The 6295-nt window shown below is 33.3% G+C and overlaps 1 long non-coding RNA gene across 1 annotated transcript; it reads right to left on the bottom strand.

The window, feature by feature from the left end:
* Positions 1-373: 373 nt before the first annotated feature.
* On the bottom strand, positions 374-2986 carry LOC108642065. The gene is made up of 3 exons (XR_001922443.1): positions 2839-2986; positions 2412-2528; positions 374-528 (listed from the first exon to the last, which is right to left on the bottom strand). It is a non-coding gene; the product is annotated as an uncharacterized LOC108642065 (long non-coding RNA).
* Positions 2987-6295: the final 3309 nt, after the last annotated feature.

The raw sequence follows: 6295 nt of genomic DNA, 5'->3' as shown, positions 1-6295 counted from the left end.
ATCCTTTTCTAATAACTTCATCATGTTCAATGAAGTTGCCAAGCCTGCTTCCTGACTATTGTTTTTTATCCACAGTAAAATTCACTTTTATCCATCCATTTTCACATCCTCTCATCTTCCCAACTAGTACAATACTATTTTTACCTGTGTTTCCTTTCTGTGCACAAACAGAAATAATCTAGAATTCCGTTTAACAACAAAGACATAAATAAAACACATAAAGAAAGCCACTTGATGCTGTGTACATCCTGGTTGTTGATTTCAGTCTGCTTTTATATCTCATCACTAAAAATTCCTTCTTTTTCTCTCTGGCTCCCTGCCACTTCTTGTTAGAGAATTAAGGAAAATCCTGTCTACTTTTTCTCACCTTTTGAAGAAGGTTTTTACTTTGAACTCCTGACCTCTGCAGAGAAAAATCTCCATCTGCTTCTTTATTTCTTTTCAAATTTTCAGGAATATTCTACTCCAAGTCATCTCCAATTAAGTAGTATAGCTGAGTATCTTTTGGTATTCAACATTGCACCTTCTCTATGGAAATAAAGAAACTTTTATAATCTTGATAATTAAAATTTATCACATTAAAAACCTAAATAATTACCATGACATAATTCTCCAATTGTCTAGTTTACTGTTTTACTGTAACAAAAACTTTGACCACTTGTTCCTTTTGTAAAGGTCAGATTAGGTTATTATTTCCTTCTTGATGAGTTGTGGGAAGTACTATTAATTGCCACCACATCACCATTGTTCTGTTAGGTGCAGTACAGGGAAAGACTGAACCTGCTTATACTCTACTCTTGTTCTTAATTTATCCCCAATCAAATGGCTGTATTTTCACTCAAATGAAACGTTCTCCCTGAATGACTTTTGCCATTGAAATTTCCTTGCTTCCAAATTTATTGTTGGGTGTAAACATATATAAATAGCTTTATTCAATCCAGTTAAACATCTTTATTTCTTGATGGGCCTTTAGGTTTATGCCTAAGATTACAATATCAAGCACGGCTGTAATAAAGAGAAATTCCCTGAATTTTGCTAAAGACACTGATTTGGCATTGATGATAATTGGGGTAAAAGTGAAATTTAAGAAGTAAGTAATTTTATTCTTTTTAAAAAGAACTGATGAACAGAGAAGTAAACAATCTTAGATATTAGAATAGTGCTGCTAAAGTGGAGAGGTTGAGAACATATAGGAGATGGAGATAAAACTTTCTGCAACAGTAGTGCAAATCAAAAACAGAAAGAAAAATAAGCAACAGGATAAATCATGCATACTATGATCTACCTTTTTTCCATTTGCTTGAGCTTAATATTTTATATACCTTCACTATAACATCTCAGGACAACTACTATAGTAAAACTTCAACTGAAACTAAATCAAGTGTAATTTGAAATTCCACAAACTTCCAATTTTTCCTAATAGATTAAGAGCCAAGGAGAGACACAATTTTAAGTTACACAGCTGAAAAAGAGAGGGAGAGAAAGCATATTCAACAGTCTCTCAGGTAAGGGCTGTTAAGAGAGGTAGTAATTGCAGAACAGGTAAGTGGTTCCCTCTGCTGGGAAAGATGAAGGTTCTAAACCTAAAAATAAAATAAAATAAAATAAAATTTGTCAAAGTAGAGCTAAGTTTCTACAATGGTTTTCCTAAGAGAACAAGAAATACATACTGTGCACAAAGGTAATAGGTACAAGGTTATACCTTGCACACACAGAATAAAAATAGCTTTAGGTACAGTTACAATAGCTGAGTTATAAATTTTAAATGATTAATTTTAAAATGTTTTGTGAAGTTTTTCTTATTCTACTCTGACTAATGGACTTTCTAATTAAAACCTACTTTTTATTAAAAAATAATGAAAGGAAGGACTTAATAGAGAAAATTGGTAGCATAGATGTGAGTCTATTAACAGCAACCTGAACTGAAAAAAAATAAATCAACTGAGCTAAAAAAAGATTTTGAACCTGTCAGAAATCTGTCCTAGAGATCTGTCTTGCTACTTTTATTTTGGTGAAGTCAGGTAGTATTTATGACTGTTGTTTCAATTTTAGATTAAATCTAAGTTTCAATCTAAGTCTTATTTTTCTATAGGTTACATTATATGAAAAACTAATTATCACTCCATGATGCTAAAAACCTATTTACTTCTAAGTATATGGAGTTTCCTCTGCAGTTTAAAGTATACTATTGGGCCAGTATTAAACCTTGGGGACAACACTGGTGACAGGCCTCCAACTAGGCCCTGTGCCACTGATTACGACCCACTGGGACCTGCTGTTCAGCCAGTTCCCAATTTCAATTTTTTAGGGTTGTGTGAACATCATACACTTTCATGTCCCTGAAGGCTTAGAGATATTTGGTTGCACCTCTGATCTCCACATTCCCAATTAGCCAGTGTTGTTGTGGTTACCTTGTGATATCTTCCATCAAAATCAGGTCTTGAATTTAATTACATGGAAGTGTTCCAGGCATTGCTTTTTTTCCCAGACAAATGTTTCTAGTTTCTATTAATTTTTTGCTCTTTAAACTGCAGAAACAACGGATGAACAATTATAAGCATTTTATAGAAACAGTAAAGACCTAAAGCATACCTAAATTATTTTCATATGAACATTGTGACATTACAATTTTCCTTTATACTATAATTTTTTTTTAAATTTTCCAGAGAGCATAAACACCTCTGTTATTCTGGTACTGGCTGTTTTTTAAATCTCATCACTACAGCAGTAAAACCATTTAAAATCAGATCTGTTGAGTGGAAAATGTGTTGTGAATTTTTTTTAACGTAAAACCCAGAGTATGAAAAATGGAAAGAAAAGCTTGAAATGACTGCTTACCACAAAAATGCTTCCTATCTTAATTCACTGGTCCTCTGCTGTCTTCAGGCCCACTTTGAGTCCCTTTGGGATTTTGGACTTGTAGACTGCAGTGAATTTCTGAAGTTATGCTTGTTTGTCACATAGGTTGGTTTCTTTTCCCAGTTATAAGGAACATGATTACTTTTAGAGAGAAAAAAAAGAAACCTTTTACAGTATTTGAGTTCAACAACCCATTGCAGAGCAAAGGGATCAGAGCTTTTTTGCTTTGGTGGATGTTACTACATTCTCACGTTTTATAGCAAGTGCATCAACTGGTGAACATCTCTGGTGAAGATTGAATGGAATAAAGACGGATATGCTGAGGACACAAAATGCAGAAATAAATTTATTCCGTTTATATTAGAAGGGTCAGAGTTTTTAAGAAAAATAGCAAACTGATCTAAAGTCCCGAGTCAGTGTCCACTCACTCCGGTGCTGCCCTGCTATTTATGTTCATATAAACTAACCTGAAAAAAATCAGGATCCAAAATCATCCTGTGTCAAAAAGTAATTCAATATGCAACTTAATTAAAAAATAGTTCTATAAAAGGATTTGAAACAGAGAATACGCAAGATGAAAACAGAAGTTCTATTGTTTTATGTACAGATTTGGGGTACTAAGAACCAAGCTTATGAGAGGGAAAAAAACCACAGAAAACTCTTTCAGGTATGGATTACTAGTTCAGGAACATGCCTTTGAAAACTCCAAATCCCATGGTATGATTAATTATTCTGTAGTTCACCATGAAGTGGTTTTAGCCGCTTTAACATACACAGAAGATTGCTGCCTTCTCTACTGAGCACTGCAAGAAGATGAAGATTATGAAAAGTTTCTGAAATACATAATTCTTGAAATACTTGAAGTTAGCAATCATTGCTTTTACTATGCTACTTGGATTTCTGGACCCAGATTAACCTTTTATATCCATTACTCCATGACATTAGATGTCTCCCTCCTTGACATTATAAATCTAGAAGCAACTCATCTTCCCTTTGCCTTTAATACCTGTAGTTTTATGAAGACGAATAGGATCATTAGGAGGGAATTTGTAATTTTCATTCACAGACTAGCATGGTTATCATGAAAGGTCTCCTTTACAAATAAGAAATTCTTTATAGCACTTCCCTAAATTCCAGAAATGTACAGAGTCGACTCTTCTACACAGTTCAATCCAAAGAGTACATCTTAAATTCACAGAAAATCCACAAATAATTTTTCAATTTTTTTTTCTCAGCCTGAATCTTGGCCTAAGAACCTTTTTCCTTTAAAATGGTCTTAAGAAAATAGATTTTTCCATGAACTGGCATGGAACCAGACACAACTATTTCTGTAAAATGCTACTGGACCAGGAAATATTTATTTATTTATAATGAAGTACAATAATTGTTCTGGAATCTACAACAATTATCTTGTCAATTGCATTTATTTAATTATTTTTAAAAATGCAAGTAAATCCATCTAATAAAGAGTAAAAGTACTTGTCAAATATGAATAAAACAAGAAAATCAGTGGAACTGAATAGTACTTGAAGTGAGGCATGTATGGAAGTTCACATTGCTTGGCTTGTATCAAAATGAGGAAAAAAAAATCTCATTGTGGTGATTATCATGTAATGTAAAACTATCATTAATTGATGGGATACAACTTTGAGTATGTATGGAATACCATACATATGGTATGTACTTGTACCATATGGAGCAAGTATTTATCAGTGTTTTGAACGTACCATGAAGACTGATAATTAGAAAAATAAGGTTGTTAGGTACAATAACTTTAAAATAAATGCTTGATTCTAACCTCTAACAATTACACTCAGAAATCGCAGTTACAAAGTCTTTAGTGATTATATTATCAGAAAAATTTCATGAGTCCTGAAAATATTCTCTGCTAGCTTCCTAATATTTACTGTTACTTTTATTTTAAAATATCTTACACACCAAGGAACATACAAGATTCCCTGTAAAACCTGAACAAATGATCTTTTCACAAGGCCCACTCCATTAGCCATGCATTCTACAGTGTTGTAAGAATTGATCCACCATACAGAACTAATATAAATGGCTATTTAACAGAAAGAAGATACTTAGAAAGATTTGTAATAGAACTGGCAATGAACCTCTTTTGTTGAATAGAAGCCAGATAATTCTCTTAGATTTTAATATAAGGTGCAGATTACAACAGTAATTGCATACGTGGCATGGCAGGGATCCCACATACAATCCTATTATTACCTTGACAATAAGTCATTAGCAGTTCAAAGAGAATTCAAAAAATGACATTAAGCCAAAATATGAAAGCTACTTTAGAAACTGGAAAAAGAAAGACACATATACTACAGCTAAAATAGAAATTAAAAAGCGATGGCTTAGGACAATAACATACTGTTATTGAAAGAAGTAAATCTTTCACTGCTTAAGGCAAGGAAGAGATTAAGAGGACCATGTGAGTATGAAGACTGACCAGGGCCCAGGAGAGGAGAAAAAAAAAAAAGTAAAATAAAAAGAAAGAAAATAAACTAAATATGTGGTCATGTAAAATATTTAACTTTGAAACAATCTCTTCAGGAAATCAGAAGAAATTATATCATTTGAGACCTTTAATTAATACACTTTGATGAAAGCACTAGAAAATGCATTGCTTCTGCCCCCCTCCCCTCAAATGCAACTGGAAGCAAGCTGACCTGCTTTTCTTTCTCCAGCAGCTATTATTTTGCACCGGTAAAATATCCCAAGGCCTAATAATAATATCAGAAAGTACTAGGCTGGAGAAATTAGCTGAAAAAAAGAGAGGGAATAGTATATTACAAGAAAATGTTGCTAGCAGATTACCTTAGATACCTATTGCATCCATCAACAAGGTTTCAGGCAAAAATAAATCCTTCCAGTATTTCAGACAAACAGATTTGCTGTTTTGGTAATTATCAGAAAGCAATAGAGACACTGAAAAGAGGGAGAATTCCTACAAAATACTGTTATTTTTGAGCTATTTTCAGCCTGAAGCTTAGAGGACTAAGCACAATGAATACATGCTGATTACTTAACTACATTTTGTATCCTTTTGTAAGTAAAGTCTCTACTGGCATATTGTAATGCAGGTTGTTCACCGAATCACAGAAATGAGTCAAAGGTGATTATTCTCACAAACTCCAAAGGACAAAAAATACACATGAAGCAGAACTTAGCTTCTCAAGCCTCTCAAGTTGTGCCTGCAATCAGCATACCACCAAGAAAACCAACTTAGAGCAGCAGGAACAGGTGTATTTAACACCAACATAGATTAATTGTTAAATAGAAAATTTTCATGAATGTTTTCCCAACTTAGCTGTCATCACTATCAATTACAGCAGCTGTTTACATAGAAAAGCGATAGCAGGAAAATATTTTTAGCTGCCTTAGTGGATACATCAATCAGAGACAGTAGAGCTCACACTATATG

Source organism: Manacus vitellinus, unplaced genomic scaffold, assembly GCF_001715985.3.
Source record: "Manacus vitellinus isolate BGI_N305 unplaced genomic scaffold, ASM171598v3 scaffold_0_pilon, whole genome shotgun sequence".
In the NCBI taxonomy this organism is placed as follows: Eukaryota; Metazoa; Chordata; class Aves; order Passeriformes; family Pipridae; genus Manacus; species Manacus vitellinus.
Note: the sequence above shows the minus strand (reverse complement) of the source record. Positions and strands in the feature narration are given on the sequence as shown.